We start from the raw sequence: 18,272 nt of genomic DNA on the forward strand, positions 1-18,272 counted from the left end.
ATTGTTATGATGCTGAATTAATAGGGTAATTTTTAAAGGTGTGGGTTTTTTCAAATATATTTCATATGAAAGAATAAGTTCATGTTCTTAGTAGAATGTTAACTTTATGTATTATTTCTAGGACCTGTTGTGCAATATGTTAAGGTGATTATTTATACAATTATTGGGGAAAGATATGCCTAAATGATTCATTAGCTAAACACTGGTAAATAGTATCGAAGTTGTATCATAATTAACAGTAAATGGTCTTTTAAAAAAAGTTTTATTTTAATGAAGAATATTTCATTGTCGGTATACGTAGAAGTAACCGTAAGATTAGTAGTGTATTTCATAGTTTACTCTGGTGTTCCCCCCATGTTAATTATAGGTTTACTTATAACCAGAAAAGCTCTGATTGTCTGGGTTATGAGAAATTGCTTGAGGTACACAACCAAAATAGCTACTTTGATGTAATTGTGAAGGCATCAGGTTAGAGACTAGGAGATGGGAGCTCTGGTCCCATCTTGGGCATCAAGCCAGCTGGTGATCTTGGGACAGTCACAAACTCTCAACACTCAGAAGGAGATAAGAGCAAATCACTTCTGAAAAACTTGCCAAGAAAACTACATGTTTAGAAGTTGACACTACAGTTGCCAGAAGTCAACACTGACTTAAAGAAAGAAAAAGAAACCCTACAGCATATCTAAAAGGTTCTTAGTCTTGAAAAGTATATCATGCTGATCAAATTTGGAAACTACATCCAAATTATTTATAATACCATTCCACACAGTCAGAAGTTTTCGCTATGCCTTTAGACTATAGAACATGGGTGTCAAACTGGTGTCCCGCAGGCCAGTTGTGTCACATGCAGGCCACACCCATCCCCGCTCTGTGAAGGCAAAAAACGCTGCAATACATCACGTTACATCAATGTGACGTGGCAAGAGTTCAGTCATTCTGACATTTGCATCATAATTGTTTTGCATGCTTAAGCAGTCCTGTTCCAAAACCTTGATGCAAAATGAATCCATACTGGACCTTAAATTTTTCATATTTTAAAGACTCAGGGATATGTGAGAGTAACAAGAAAATGAACTGAGCATCTGTGAATTGTTCTAGTCATAGGGAAATTATACTGTCATGGGTTTTTTCCCTTTAAGTCCAGCTTCCTGTCAAAATCTTCATTAAACACTTAGTGATTTTTACCTATATAATTTTAAAGGTTAGACTTCTAGTCTAACAGTGAGGACAGTGGAACAGCTTGCCTTCAGAAGTTGTAGGTGTTTCATCACTGGAGGTTTTTAAGAAAAGAATGGACAGTCACCTATCTGAAATGGTATAGGGTGTCCTGCTTGAGACGGAGTTTGGACTAAAACACCTCTCAAGGTCCCTTCTGGCTCTATTCTGATTATATATATGAGGCCTTATTGTTGAATTGTGTCAAGTTATCAACTTTTGAGATACAATCAGATTAGCAAACCAAAATTATGAATGCTAATACTACTTTTCTTATAGGGTTACAGTATCAGAATCCTGCAAATCTGAATGTGTCTCCCTTCTCCTGTCATTTTTCTTTGAGACTTCTGCGCTGCCACATTTAGTGCCTGGGAATTTGGGAGAGGGGAATTTCAAAGAGCAGTGGAAGATTAGCCACAACAACATTCCTTTCTCACAAAGTCAAGGACATGTTACTCTGCCCCTGGAGGGGAGTGACTGGGGGTAGTCTTCAGTTGGAACGAAGTAATGATTGGACCTTTTGGGTGTAGGGGTTGGATTTTGGATTTTCTTTGGGCTAAGGAAAACCCAGAACACTCAGATTTGGGTTTTCCCCAGATGTGTCAGGATGCCAGCACCAGTCATAGCACCAGCTCTGGCTCTGGTCCCACAACCAGCTCCAGCCCACCAGCTCTGGTGCAGCAGCCAGTCCCTGCCCTGCCACCGGCTGTTCTGGCCACACCTCCTGCAGCACTGCCAGCCCCTCCAATCGCAGTACCACCAAGATTTAGGGCAACCTTTGATGGGACCCCATGGAAGTTGCCATACTTCCTCAACAGAGTTTGGGCATATGGGGACCAGTACCAGTCTGACTATGACCTGATGGCAGTAATTGGTGACAGGATGAATGAGGATGAAGCATTGGAGTGGATAGCCCAGCTACATGATAAAGGAGCTACTGAGCTAGACGATGCTGATGAAATCATCCAGCTGCTCTGGGCCAGATTTGAAGACACGAACCACAGGAATGTGAATGAAGCCATTATTAAGACCATGAAACAGGGGAATCGCCACTCTAAGGAGTTAGTCTGGGAGTTCAGAAGGGTGGCCAGGAACCTCAGACACTGGCCTGAATCCATCCTTATCCACTATTTCAAGGAGGCCATAGACCCAGAGATTAGAAAAGCGTGTGGCATCTGAGGAATACCAAACTGACTGCAGGACTGATACACCATGGCAGTGGCAATAGATTGAGAAATCAATCATCACTGCAAACCCGCACAAGAGAAGCAAACAAGAAGACCTCTGGGCCGGCCTGAACCAGCCCAGCCACCTAGCACAATTAAATGCTATAGTTGCTGTCAAACTAGCGCACCGAGCATCCAAGTGCTTAGCTCCTGTGCCCATCTCTCAACCTTGGCCTCCCACAGTGACCAGAGGAAGGAGGGCTCCAAGGAAGCCACAGGACAGGAGCAGATTCGCCAGACAAGCCGTAGAGGTTCCCCCTCCCACAAAGGAAGGCGAGGAACCTCCGGCCAAAGAAACCCACTCCGAAACTGCTAGTGGGGATGATGATCCGATAGTGTATGGATCCATCTGCCCTTTTGCTGTTAAGTCGGACTAATAGTGCCAAAGACTGGGGTGCAAGGGGAAGTAGAAGTAGTGATAGATACAGGCTGCACCAGGTGCCTAATTGGGTTCCCCTTTGTTGAGCAGTTAGGAATAAAGACAAAACCCCTGATCCGGCCAATCCACTTCGAGCAAGTAGATGGGACACTGATAGGTGGAGCCCCTGCTACCCTAGTCACTGAACCTGTTAGGATGGAAATGGCGCCCTAAATGACACCAAGAACTTATACGATTCATGGTATCTCCAAAAATGACTGAGTCTATTATATTGGGGCTAGCCTGGCTGGACAAATGGGAAAATGGCTACAGAAAGATTAGAATAGGCATCAGTCCCTTGTCACTAATCCCTCCAGAGAACTGCCAACCACTGAGTAGCCCCCAGCCACCAAAGGTAGCCATTTTTCTTTGAGGCTTCTGGGCTGTCACATTTAGTGCCTGGGAATTTGGGAGGGGGGATTTCAAGGAGTGGTGGAAGATTAGCCACAACAACATTCCTTTCTCAGAAAGTCAAGGACATGTTACCCTGAACCTGGAGGGGAGTGACTGAGGGTAGTCTCCAGTTGGAATGAAGTAATGATTGGACCATGTGATGAACTTTTGGGTGTAGGGGTTGGATTTTGGAATTTTCTTTGGGCTAGGGAAAACCCAGAACTCTCAGATTTGGCTTTTCCCCAGATGTACCAATATGACATCTCTAATAAAATGGATCTTTGGGAAGATGATATTCTTGGAGTCTTTTTCTTTGGAGGTCATTACTTGGAATGCTGACATCTCCCTGCCTTTTATTTTTAAGAAAAAAATAGGCAGGATCAAGTCTAAGGCTTTTATTTCAAATTACAAGGTTGGGGCCAACTGATGGATCCATGTTTCTTTCTAGTGGCTATGTCCTTTGAGGAATGTCTAAAGATGTGCTTCTTGAAAACCCAAAAATTCAAACTATAGTGATGGAAATCAATTGCCTGATTTGAGTAAATGGAAATCAATTCCCTGTATTGAGTAGAGATATGTCAGCTACTGGGAGTTAGTATAAAGATTCCCCTTGAAGGGTTATCATCAAGGGGCTGGTGAATGTAGAGGGGGAGGTGTGTTTATGCAACTTGCTCATATACTGTCCTCCCTGATAATTGGTATGATCCAAAATTCCTACCACCTGATGAGTGCTGATTGGCCTGAAAGGAAATCCTGGTTTTGTTCTGTCTTCTAATAAAATCCCATTACAATTGGCATTACTGTAATTGAATTGATTGCTGTAGAGATTATTGCAACAGCTGAAGTTTTTCAAAGAATTTGCCAAGTTCCCTGTTTCTGACTGATTTAAAAAATGCAACTATTCACCATTGTCTACTGCCTCTTACTTTTCCAGTTGGCTAATTCTGTAATTGTGGGCCACACTCTGACCTTCCCAACGTTGTTGGATTGCAACTTCCACCATACCTTTCTGGTGATTACTGTATACTGGTTCCCATTGCTGGGAGCTGTAACACAGCAACACATGAAGGGTCCATACGTTCTATCCCATATACATCCATGTGTTCAACCCAGGGGGTGGTCTACTGGTTCGCACCGATTCAGGCGAACCAATTGTTAATTTTATGGCCAGTTCAGCAAACTGGCAAATCCCAAGCCTGGCTGGCCCCGCCCACCCCACCCTACTCCTCCCAGGAGTCCCCACGCAGGCCATTTTGGATCACAGGTAATTGCAGTGCCCATGCAGAAGCTTGGGGAGGGTGAAAAAATGGGCCTCCTGGAAGTTCCAGAAGGTTTCTGGCCTCCAGAGAGTCCCCAGAGCCCAGGGAGGGCGAAAACGCCCCCCCCCAGCCTGTTTTCTCTCTCAGGGTGGTGCAGGAGGCGGACTAGGCCATGCCCATCATGGCCATGCCCACCCAGCAACTGGGCAGAGAACCGGTTGTTACATTTTTTGAAGCCCACCCCTGGTTCTACCACGCCCCACATTTTATCAGTCTCTAGACAAAGGGTGATGGGTTTTTGTGTTTGTCTGAATAAAATGATATTTTGAATAGCTTTGCAAAACTAGAGATTCCATGATTTTAAGTGACTGAAGAGGATGGATGAGTCTGTAACAACTAATATTTTTTAAAAAAAAAAACCTATACTGAAATATTCTTCAGGACTCCATTTAGTTCTACCCATTACCTTTCCCAGCAATGCTTCAACATTGTTATAAATTACCTTGCTGAAAAGTCCACCTGCAAACTTACTTCGTCTGTAGACTACCTGATAACCATTCAAAAGATAGTATTAAAATCTTCCCCACTTAAAGACCACAGCAAGGCTGAGCTGTGTAAAATCCAGTGTAATGGTATGAATCAGATTCAGCTTAAGCTTAGATCCTGAGGTGGAGCAATGTAATTCTGAATCAATTTCTATACCTCAGGCTGGGACAGACAGGTTTGAACCTGCTTCTTCAGAGCTAGCTTAATATACCAAGTTGTAGTGATTGACAATGCAAGGGCCATTACATAACAAGAAGAAAAATGTTTTCATTCTTTCCTATATGTAAATCACAGAATGGAGGAAAGGGGGAAAGTATCCTAGCAATCAGGCCATCTCCTCTGTCCACAAAGGTGGGGTATCCTTATCTGGAAACCGGTGGAGAAAGCAGGTCCCTCACGCCCCTTGAGTCCAAAGCAGTCTCTGTTGCTCCCTTTTGCCTCTTAGTCAGACTTTGTAGTTTAGAGGGGATGGGAGGTGGGGTAGAATTTAGCACTAAAGCAAATTAGTGTTAACTTTCTGTGTGCAAACTCACAGAACCATGCAAACGGCATTTACCATGAGTGGATTAATTGTTACATCCAGAGAAGATATATTTATCCAGAACTTGAGGGGTGGGGGAAACTTTGTGGATCCTTTCATCTTATTGAAAATAAAATAAAGTTTCATTTTAACAAATTGCCTAGCTGGGGCAAGGTTTTTTTTTTTTGGGGGGGGGGACTGCTATTCTTGCCCCCAAATAGGATGAGGTAGAAATGCACCCCATTATTACCAAATGAAAAGACACCAAACATTAAAAGCTAGTCCAAGATGTCTCATAAAGTAGTCCTGAAGCAGAATAAGCCATTGAGGAAAGGTTGCTTTTATCCGGAAGAAATTCAGTCATTTTCACTTTTTGTGTTTGGGAAAACTTACTAGCTAGCTTGCAAAATAAGGATGGTCAGAAGTCTAACCAGATGGAAGGACTTGCACAGACATTCCAAATCAAATTTTGGTCAAATTTTTATCAAAATCAAGTTTAAATAGTATAAATTTTAGAAAGCACATGTAGGAAGTTAGCACCCACCCCTCTCCTAGAAAATTGAAATATCCTAGGAAATATTAAAAAGGCAGAATATTTCCCCTAAAAAGAGTAGAAACTCAAGAGCAGAAACTCACCTCAGAAGCAGAAACTCACCCCCACCTTTGTTAATGGGTGGGCCATTAAGGCCTGGGCCAGAATACTTTACATAACAAAGATCTCCAGGTAAAACTATAGCAATTGCCCAAAGCCCTTTCAGTGCATTATCCAGCAAGACTCAACCAAGCCTGGAACTCAGGACAGCCTACAGAGTTGCCCCTGCATGGCTCCATGGGACTCTGACAACCAATTAGAAACAAGCTTCAAATCAAATCCCAACAAAGGTCATAAAACCCAGGCACTCTCAGCATATCAGCCTTTTTCCTTCTCTTTTCCTTCACCTTGGAACATGTGATCACCCTTCTCTGGAGCTCCAGGCCATGTGGTCCTGTCCACCATTAAACCTTCCAAACAGCCTCCATGTTTCCTGTGTCTTTTTCCCCACTTGGAACTGAACCCAGAAGGATATTTCTTCCAAAACACATAAACTACTTTAGCGTTAATGCTGAAGTAGGCAAACCCAATATTTGCTGATTTTTTAAAAAAACTAAGTGTTAGTTACTGAATGGTATTTCTATTCCAAAATACTAAAATTCTTTTTGAAAGTATCTAAGAGGATTCTGAATTCACTACTGTCTTTTACTTCCCATAGCCCCCTCAAAACTACACAAGGAAATGAGGCTTGATCATAAGAAATGTGTTAATGTTTGACTGAAACATGAGCCGTGCTTGATAGCCATGCGCTTAGCTTTTTTATCCAGACACACCTTTTCTGTTGCAACCTTTTGCATACTCTCTCCTAATAGGGATTATGCTTGCAGCAACTATTATTGGTTGCAGTTAGTGCTACTTTATATAATATGTAATGGAACTCAGGGGATTACTGCAAACTCTGATGGTAGTAGATAGAGATGGCTTTTAACAACACTAGCATATCAGAGATAATAAATTATGGCAGTTAAATATCTGTTTTGGGAACCATATTGCCTTGGCTTTCCCAGTGCTACAAAGAGATAACAAAAGAAAGTCCTTGTATTCATGCTTTGCAAGGATTGGAACAAGACTATTTCAAGCCAGGAAAGCAACTTGTTCTGTTTGAGGCTGGGGGTTGAGAGGAGGGTGGGAGAGAGAAAGAGAAAGAGTGAGAGAGAGAGAGACCAACTTGACTCCTGGCTGCACCAATGTAGTTTTCTTGGCAATGTCAGAGGAATGATTTGTCATTGCCTTTTCTTAGATGTTGTTTTGACTACTCAACCCTGGAATTTTATGGATGGCTCCCTGTGCAAATACTAACCAGGACTTCTTTTCTAGCTTCCTAGAAAAACTGACCACTTTTTAACAACAGATAATGAACCTATCCTAGTATTTGTGTTATGCTTGTAAGAATTCCACCATTCTCAGAAGTATGCATCTGTAATTAAAAGAAATTTACAGACATTATTCCTAAGGCTGGCTCTCAAATACTTCCTTTAATTGCTGAGACTTGCTGCATTGATTGTTTGACTTGCACACCCCAAATGTGATTCTAAAAGAAATCTCTGTGCTTTAAAAATAGCAGAGTAGAGTGTAGCAAAGACTATCGGGATCATCAAGATATTTTGTAAAGGTGCATGTAACATTTCTCTCGCAGGCTCTATCTAGCCCAGTTGGTGATCAGCAACTTGTCTCTATGATTAAAACAATGTGAACCACATTTTATTCTTTTTATTTGTTCCACCTGGATTTGTTAGGTCTACTATCTTTTTTGTTTGTTTTAAACATTTTATAAACAGTCCAGAATCATTTGAAGTTAAGTTGTATAATAAATAAATAAATAAATATGCAGTTCCTGAATTAGTGTTCTCCCTGCTGGCTGGTGATGTATTGAAAGGAGATAGCATCAAACTAGAAAAGAAAACAAATAATCTTGCCTGTAATAAATGTTTAAAACAAACAAAAAAAGATGGTAGACATAATCCAGATGGAACAAATAAAAATAATAAAAGGTGGTTTCAATCACCTTGCTGAAGACCTAGATGAAGAATTAGGCCTTTCAAGACACCTGTAGGATGAAGCTGTTTGAATCTTCGGGAGAACCTCATTCCTCCTACTGAAAAGGCTATGGTCTTCTATGGTCCCAACAGATTATATTGTTTGGCTGAAGGAATCTGGATGGTCCCAACCCTGTGCGATCAGATTGGCTGGGCAGACACTATGGGACACTGATGGTCCCTCAGATAACCAAGCCATATGCCATAGGGTTTTATGGGTAGTGACCAGAACCTTAAATTGCACCAGAAGCAAACTAGCAACTAGTGCAGCTCATGAAGCAGAAGTGTTACATGGGCATACTGAGGCATCCCCATCATTGCCTGCACCACTGCATTCTGAACCAGTTGAGCTTCCAAGTGACCTTTAAATGTAGACTACTTTGCAGTAGACAACCATGAGGTGATTAGGACATGAGTGATGGTCTAAAGGCGCCCCTGATCTAGGAAAGGACACAACTAGTGTACCAGGTGAAGAGCCCAACTAGTGCACCTGGCCACAGCTGCTATCTGCTCATCAAACAGGAGTTGTGACTTCAGGAAGATCCCAAAATTATGCACCACTCTTGAATGGGAAAGTGCTACCCCGCCTAAGGTCAAAGATGGAATAGGTGGTCCAAACACAATTTGTCTTACTAGGATTGAGTTGGAGGTGTTTGTCGCCATCCAAACATGCATAGAGTCCGGGCACTGGGGCAGAACCTCAACAGCCTCATTTGGGGTGCAGTCACAGTTCTGGACTCTGCCTGAATTTCTCTGGATTGTTCTGATCACCCCTCTTTGCATACTCATTGGGATATCCTCCATGTTAAAGTAACATGAAATAAAGGAATATGTGGGAGGAACACAGGAACAGAAGTTGCCCAAGAGGAAAGGGGTTTCCCAAAGGAAAAGAAAGACAAACCACGTCACCATAGGGTATCTAGAGTAGAGCTGGAGGGAGTGATCGAAACTGATAAGATTCAAGAGAATTGGAAAATAAGCCACAAAATCTAGGAACCCTCCCCGCACCCACCCCAGTATTTTCTGGATAGTGCAATGCAGAAAAGCAGGGCTGCCTGCTGAATCCAAAGATAGAGATACCCTGATTCCATTGCAGAGTAATGTTAAAGCAGCATATTGTTAATATTTCCTCTTTTCTTTCTTGCTAGAAGCCTGGGCATAGATGGCATCAAAATCAAGAGACCGTGAGGAAAACTATGTAAGGAACTTATGCTGAGGGAGAAGTCAGGCAATGGCTGAGAACTAGCAGCAGTTAGAGACCAGAGGGAAGGGAGTGCCTGTTTCTCAATATTCGACAAACACCCCCTCTAATCACAACAGTTCACCTGACCTCACTTCACCTCCAAGCTCTTGGTGATAAAGTACTGCATATTTGGCATACCTTGAAGCTGTGGTGTGATGGTAGTAGCTTGGAAACTGCTGCTTCAAAACCATTACTCCCCACAACTTAAGCTTGTCTTACTCAAAGGTGGCGAGGCAAATTGATTTTGTGCAGCAATGGGAAAAACTGGGATGGTCAGGGCATGACTGTGGTATGGTAGATTGCAAATGGCTGTGAAGCCTAAAATATATAAAAACAGAATTATAATACAGATAGTCCTCTATTTAGAACCATTTGTTTAGCAACCATTTGGTTACAACTGAAAAAAGTGATTCATGACCAGTCCTTGCACTTACAACCATTGCAGCATCCTCACAGTCACATGGTCAAAATCCAGGGGCTTGGCAACTGACATACACTTACAGCAGTTGCAGTAGGGTCGTATGCAGTAGGGTCCAACAAGCAAAGTCAGTGAGGGAGGCCCATTTTGCTTAATGACCATGTGATTAACCTAACAACCATGGCAAAAAAAGGCTGTAAAATTATGCATGATTCACTTAACAGCTGCCTTGCATAGCAACAAAAACTCTGGTCCCAATTGTGATCGTAAGTTGAAAACTACCTGTTATCTATCCTCAGCATGGTAATGGGCTTGCTGCACTTCTGTTACTACATCTTTTGCTTAACATGTAAATAGATAGATGTAGGTCTCATAAGATTTTGACTAAGATTTTTTTTTGGGGGGTGGGGTAGAGAATCAGTATTATTATGTTCTTGTCCTCATTCTTTCCTAGTTTTGCAACGTTGGCTACATTGAGGCTGCTATTCTATGCTCATTTACCTGGGATTAAACCCAACTGGGATTTCCTTTTTTATGAATATGCACGGAGTGGTAGGTGTTAAAAACCACATAGGCTTGTTAAACAGTTTGTAACCAAGACCTCTGCAACTTATGATGGGCAGGATTGAAAGCGGGCTGTTGGAATCCTATTTACTATTCTATCTTCTATTCCATTTTGACTTTTAAAAAAGCAAGACAGACAGTGCAATTAAATCTCATAAAGTGGGAAAATGCATTTTAGCTTGTCTAGTAGCTTAATGTGGCTGGATCAGAATTGATACCCAGCACAGAGACTTTCTTCACAGCAGTTAAAATGTATCATATCAATGCCTATATATTCTACAAAAAAGCTTTTCCCAGCTTGGTGCCTTCCAGATCTATTGAGCTACAACTTCCATCACCCGCAAATACCATGTTATTTTGCTGGCTGCAGAGGATCTGAGCTGTAATCCAATAGAAGGGGCCCAGCTGGGAAAAACTGCCCTAGAATACGATTACATGCCATGCTCAGTGCTTGAAAAATTAGAAGATATCAGATCAAACACCACCATGTGCAAACAAGTTCTAACTATGTTAAATGTCAGGCATATTTACACTACAAACTGAAACTGGTTCAAATCTTATTCTCTCTTCCAAGAAAGACTTGCTGGGGGAGTTGAGAGCAAATGAGGCAGAGGAATTAGCCAAGGAATAGTTCTTAGGATCTTAGTGTTTAGAATTTAGCTAGGAGAAACCGGAATGTATTTTTAATGCAACCCTATATACCCTTAGAACATTCAGACTCATAGTTAAAAATTGAACATCTACCATGAAGATTGTATGTTTTGTATGTTTTAATGATTAGCAAAATAATTGGAAGAATTTCACATAAAATGTGTAGAAGATAGCAGGAATATGGTTTGCCAAGACAGTATCATGGTGAGATTTCAAAATCATATTTGTCCAAAGCAGAAAGTCAATATTGACACCTTCTCCTTTGTTTTTGTTCCTTTTTTCAAAACGCCAGAGACAATTATCCAGAATAAACTTCCTGAGTAACATGCTCTTGACATTGTGAGTAAATAGTATGAAAGTATGGTCCATCGTTTTCATGTTATGAATTTATTTTGGCATGCCCTTGAACATTTTAAGCAATTATCAAACATTGGGCCATCTACACCGCATTCGTTTTAATGTCAAATTAAGGGCTCTTTCCTGTAACTGGCAAGAGTTGCTTCGACTCGCGCCCTTTGGGGAACTGAGTTTGGACAAGTCAGGGGCCCGCTGTTTCAGAGGGCTACGTAGTAGAGCTTCTTCCCCAGGCTCCCGCGGGCGATCAAAATGCACTGCGTGGCAAAGAGGTCACGTGAGAAGCAGCCCAAACGGTCACCCTGCACACCTACACACGGCAGCGTTTCCCTCCTCTTCTCTTCTGAGTCACAAAACAGCGACCCGCTTTTGGTACCAAGGGCGGGATTCTGCCGGCGGCTCCAGGGGCATTTGTAAGGCAGCGCGCGCCGCGATGATGCCTTTGTCTGGGCTGGCGTCGTCTTCTCTTGCTCGGGAGGGTTGAAAGCGGGCCTAGGGAGTTTCCTCAGCCCCCTATTGCCGACCCCCTACACTTACTTTAGGACTTGGGAGTGCTTTTCTAGAAATCACCTGACCCAAACAAAACGACTTCGGGGCTTACAAACTGCCACTTCCTTTCTTCCTCTCCAAACCGCCCTCCAAGCCCAAACCATGCGCGCTCTTTCCTTTTTAAAAAATTTCATTTCGCTGATTAGAAAGGAACGAAGGCCCCCCGCACCCCACCCTTCCCTCCCCAGCAGCACGATTGCCACCGCCAATTAGTGCATTGTTAGGGCGCACAATGGAGCAGGAGCTGGGGAGCAGAGCGCTTTTGTGCTTCTCCAGTCGGCCGTGGGGGCAGTCAAGATTCATTTAGGGCTTTACACAACACGGACAAAACAAAAATGCTACCAGAAAAGTAAAGAAAGCGGGGGTGGGGTGCGGGGGAGCTTCTGAAGAAAACGGAGCCAAGCTGGGGGAGGGGGAGGAACAGCAAACAAGGGCGGGGGAGAGTCTGCTATTCAAGAGTTAGGCCAGTCTCATGAAAGGACCCAAGAGGCAGCGTCTCATTGAAGGCTCCCCATTGGAATACAAAGGGGAACTAGAGCTTAATAGTAATTAGTGGGCTAACTGTGCAAAGGATATTGTGCCCCTTTAGCAGCTTGTCCCAACTTTTCCTCCCCTCCCTTCCGCGCATAGAACAGGCGAGGGGGAGGGCGACGGCAGACGCTCCTTGTTCTCGGTCCTGCGGCGCGCCTGGCTACTCTCTTTTAAACACGGGCAGGCATACAGGTAAAGGGGAATGCATTTTCTCGAAATGTGGGGTCAGTTACACAGGAAGGGTTTTTCAGACAGACTGCGATCTGGGCCCCCGTTTTTCTTTTTTGCAAGTCGATGTTTTCCTTGTTTCAGGAATCTTAAGCAATGCCGCTGTTTTCAGTCGCGGTGTGCAGACTGAGGAAAAAGTACAATTGTATCTGCTTTCCAGATAAGATTACCAAAGGCCATTAAAGCCCACTGGTTTCAGAGTGGAAGCAAAACCGCTTTCTCAACCCACTAAATTCATTGGGCTTTTGTAAACCAGATGGGAGGTACAAGAATTGAGGGGGAGGGGAACCCTCCCTGAGGAAGGTAGTGACCAAAAACTTTTATCCTGTCACTCAGAAAACTGTTTCCACAGTTGCCAGTTCCCTTCACTTTATCTTTTATGGCATAGGACAAAATTTAAAAATTCATTTAATACCTCTGATAAGTATGCAAAAGGCAAGCCTGAAATGAATAATAATGGAAGAAGGCACAATGTAATGAAAAAAAAAATACAGATACCAAAACCCTAAATCAGGATCCCTTGACCTTTTAAATTATGAAGCAGCCATGAGATGCATGCTTTGGAGACATGTACAATACAAGAGTTTTGTAATATTAGTCATATGATTATGTAAGAAGATAGCATTTAGCAATAGACTTAAGACAAGTACCGCTTCATAGTGCTTTACAGCCTTCTCTGTGCAATTTACAGAGACAACATATTGTCCCCAACAATCTGGGTCCTCCTTTTACCGACTTTGGAAAGATGGAAGGCTGAGTCAACCTTGAGCTGGTCAGGATTGAACTGCTGACAGTGGGCAGAGTTAGCGTGCAATAAATATTGCATTCTAACCATTGCACCACCATGGCTCTTAAGAGATGAGTATTCCCATGGCTTTTTAAAGCCATATCTATTCCTGCCCAACAGTAAACATTGTGTATATGTGGGGGGTGCATCTGCTGTAAGAGTTGCATTATTTTAAAGAATTGACTCCTTAAAAGCATCTGCATTTCATGTTTTTTTCTTGGCTTCTGCCAAAATCTGAAGGGAAAAACAAAGCTGCTTTAATGAATTGCAAAGAGGCTACGCTTGTGTGAAGCCGAAAGCACTTTTTCTGAAGCATTTTCTAAGTCTGCCCAATCCTACTATAGAGAACCTCTTGAATGAATATCGACTTGTTTTAAGCAAATAAAGCTTGTTGCATTAAAAATGTTCTAAAATACACAACAGCTTCCAACACAATGAGTCCTAATTGGTTTGAAGGACCCATTTAAGTTCTGTTGAATAAATGTGAGGAATGGGAGAAGTTATTCATGTGTCCTCATGTAGTTCACTGATTCAGAGTCTATAACAGAGATATTTCCTCAACAATACTGGGTGGCTTCCCTTGACCCAACATAATTTATCATGGCTGTTTCTCAAATGAGATGTCAGTTTACATTGTTAGAGAAACTGTGCTTAATCAAACATACATGCATGTACACATACTGTCAACATTTTAAAATAATTGAAATCTGATAATCCAAAAGTGCAGGAGAAAAGTTCAAGACTAATAGTGGGTGGGATCTCAATACCACCTTAATGCACAGGTTTGTCAGAAAGTATAAGGAAGACTTTCCATTTTCCATAAAGCATCATTTTAATCTGATAATGAATAAAATTCAGTAATTAAAAATATGAATAACAAGTGATCCTTTTATTACACATTTCACTGTATCAAGAAGAGTCAAATTCCTAATTGAAAAAAAAAGACTTCCTGGAATCAAATCAGATTCATGTAGCTTTCTAGAAAATGGTATGGATATAATTTAATACTGTTTTTCTTACAATACTTAAAACTTACATTATTCAGATAAAAAAGCCTGCACCAATGATATCTCTAGTAAACTATGAAGTTGCCAAAATTGTGACATGCATCATCAATTTTGTTTAGGGGAGCTGTTTATCCCTTAGTGCAGAAAGGTCAAGCTCCAAACATTTCTGATACTTTGAACTCCATGGCCTGAAGTAGGTCACAGACTGATTCTCTCTGCTGTATACAGAAGTGCCTTGTAAGGAAAGAGACATTTTGTTTAGACAAATATAGCAGATGGCAGCAACTGGCCAACCTTGGCTTATCCTGAAAGCTAAATGGGGACAGACATGGTTAATCCTGGGCTGGGAGGCCACCAGGAAAGCAATAGGTCTGTAGGTTAGCCTGGGAAATAAAAAAAACCAAATAAACATTGGGTGAAAGCAATGGTTTGTCACTTTCAGATTGCAGCCAGAAGTTGAATTCAACTGAATTATTATTTTTTAGAATTAATGAATTAAAAGTAGGAGATATTAGGAATCAGTGAGGAAATACATGTCAATATAATGCAATCAATAAAATACCTACCACAGTTTTGATAATGTTTTCATTAGACTTCTGGAAAAATCACATCCCAAAGGCACTCAAGTTGTGGGGGGGTGTAAATCAACCTGTGTTCCACCCTGTTGTGCAATATGGTGTACAGTATTACCGGTATATGTAGTACTGAGTGCAGACCACAAGATTTTTTTGAATATTAATTCCCTACTGCTCAAGTTAAGTACAACAAAATAAACTTGATGGTAACTTCAAGGCCAGCATTTTGCTAACCTTTTCTCCACTCAAGGAACTATAAATATTTACCGTAGTTAATTCAGAAAAAGCATAGCATGTGGCTGCTTTATTGTCCAAGAATGTGCTTTGGTTGTAAGCCATAGGTTTCTAGTCCATATGGGAGAGTATTTGAAAGCCTGTTAAGTCCATAAAATTTCAAGAAATGAAAGGCTTACGCTCCATGCCTAGAGAACCTCAACATTTGCCATATATTAGAATTAGATTAGAAGAACTTTATTGTCATTGTACAAATACAACGAAACTGGATGCACTGCAGCAACTGTTCGCAATACAACAAAACCAAAGCACTTAAAAATGAAGATAAGAAAAATAGAGTACCCATGTTTCCATTTGTAATTTGAGAGTACAACATCTGCGAATATACACAAAATATACATCCAACATGTTATTACCTTGTCTTAAATCTTATTCATTTCCTGGCTGTCTCCCTCTGAACTTTCCCCTTTCATACCATATTTAGTTGTCTTATGATGTATAACATACATGCTTCTGAAATACGCTTATTATTTCTGAATATAGAATTGCAGTATGAGTAAATTATTTCCAATTACTGTACATAGCAGTGTGTTCTGAAAATCATTACTTAGACTCTCCAACCTGACACTCAGGAAGACTACACTGGATATATTTATTTATATTGGTGCTTACTGTATTAATATATTGTTAAGACTAGAGAATGTTTTGTGAGATTTTTTCTTGTAGTGTTCATTCTTGTATTTTTTTTAAAAAAATAAAGTTTTATTATACATTTTCTTCATTTTGTATTACAGCTTCAATTTTACAACTGTAATATTCTGGTTGTATCAACATTATACATTATGCATTCTCTTATACCTCCTATGTTCAACTATCTCGGATTTTGGGAGAGCGCTTCCATTCTTGGCACAGACAATGAAGAACTAAGATGCACACTGAAAGGTTATATAGTCTCTTCACTTTTCTGTTCTATTGACTTGATGTTTCCCTTGTGGCTTTTAGACCAGTTTCCAAAGGTGGTTATGAAAAGCAAAGTAATGTAAACTTAAAAGTTTCTCCAGCTGCTTACCATCCAGGGACAAATTAACATGGGCATTTCCTCCTGCTTGGGAGTCATAGTACAGAATGTACAGAATGTAGAAATCTGCTCAGCCTTTGTCATGTTCCTTTGGGGTGAGAAAATGAGATGATTCCGTTATCCTCAGTAAAAGTACTTTGCAAAATCTAGCCATTTGGAAATCAGAAATACCATGGAGGAGAGAAGCAGACTTGAAAAAGTCAGCATCAGGTGAGGTTTTTTTTTTTTTTTTGTACCATTGAGTCATTGGCTAAATGGCAGCCAGAGGAGAATCTTCTTGAAAAATGTTGAACTGGCCTTTATGCTCATGCTCTCCAGATATATTGAACTATAATTCTCATTATCCCCAGCAAGCATGCATGGTGACCATTGTAGCACAACATATTTGGAAAGTACCAGCCTGAAGAAGTCTGTCTTACAACCAACATATTTTGTGGAATTAATGCAACAGGTAAAATGCTTATATTAAAATTTCAATATTGCTGGTGAAGGAAGGAAGGTAGTCTGGACTAAGTATTGTCTTAATAGCAGAGATGGTAGAGCCCATTATTTTATAATTACATTATACAAATGTATACAAATACATTATAATTTTTATGATGAGTAAAATTTTAAACAATCCCTTAAGCAAAGAAATATAACCACCGTGACCCTATCCCACATTTGGTCCTTCTGACTATGAATTATTCGAGCGATAGAAGGCATCAAGTGAGGGGAGGGTGCTTTCTGCTTAAGGGGCCATTTTTAGAACTTGAAAATTGGTTACATGTAATTTTACAAATGTAATTATGTATGTATCTCCTGTATTACGCTGTTTAAAAAAGCAAAATCCTGGCCATGCATCTCTGGTTGCCTCCGGGTGAATCACCTGTTTCGGGAGAGGTTTGGGGTTTTGCACTTCCACCCCAAAGGTTCTGTGGCAGCTAAGCCACATCCCTGGCACTTTTAACTGAAGTTACTGGATGCTTCAGTGCCAGGAGGGATGCAGAATGTTTACCCTTTTCTACCAGCCCACCATGAAAGTTCCTTAAATCAACCAGAGTCTATATTTAGCAGATCTTCTGAAAATATAGGCAAACTTTAAAAAAGGGAAGAGAAAAGATACGGTTGCTTTTAATTCAGTGAGACAGATGATGGCCAATAGGTTAAGGGCAACATAGAAAGGACTTGTTCATATTTTACATTACTAGGGAGCCTCTGAGACTTAACGAGATTTAAGGGACTACTGGGGATGTAAAGCCAGACAGGACAACACCCCCCCACCCCTCGGGGTGGACAGAAAATCTCAGGGCAGCTCCCCAACACCACTTTCAGGGAAGAAGCAGGACAAGGAACTGCCTGTGAATTTGAGAACATCGAGCTGGCCATTGCTGTTCTAACAGGTGCAGTGATACGGTTTAATTGGGTTTTTATAGGTCCTCGAATGCACACATTACTCTTGAAAGATAAAACTAAGCTATAATATCGCAATCACACTTTGGTTCAATTAGCCTCTAAGTGGCCGACCGGGATTCGGAAAAGAATCCGGCCTCCAGTCGTGGGAGGGAGAGCTCAGTTCAACTCTTCCGCAGCTGAGAGACTGTCTCTGCACGGGGAGGCTTCGTTCTGGCGATCAGGTGCCGGACGGACTCCGTTGCTATTCGAAACGTTTCATCGCAGCCGGAGCCTCTCCAGCCTCCAGTGGCTGCGAATTCAAGAGTTCATTCTACCCCGCCGGCCTCGGAAGTCTTCGGCGCATCTTCTGGCCCGGGGCTCCCTAGGCTGCAACTTCCTCCCTCGGGGAAGGCGAGGGGGCGGCCCCGGGTGGGCGGATCCCGGAGGCGGTCTCGCAGGCAGGGCATTAGAGCG

At 41.6% G+C, this 18,272-nt stretch overlaps 1 pseudogene; it reads left to right on the forward strand.

The window, feature by feature from the left end:
- The first annotated feature begins 1,318 nt into the window (after window positions 1-1,318).
- On the forward strand, window positions 1,319-4,179 carry LOC148127904 (uncharacterized; annotated as a pseudogene).
- Window positions 4,180-18,272: the final 14,093 nt, after the last annotated feature.

The sequence above is a fragment of the Pseudonaja textilis genome, chromosome 1 (genome assembly GCF_049901715.1).
Source record: "Pseudonaja textilis isolate UNSWEBS1 chromosome 1, rPseTex1.2, whole genome shotgun sequence".
NCBI classification, from domain to species: Eukaryota; Metazoa; Chordata; class Lepidosauria; order Squamata; family Elapidae; genus Pseudonaja; species Pseudonaja textilis.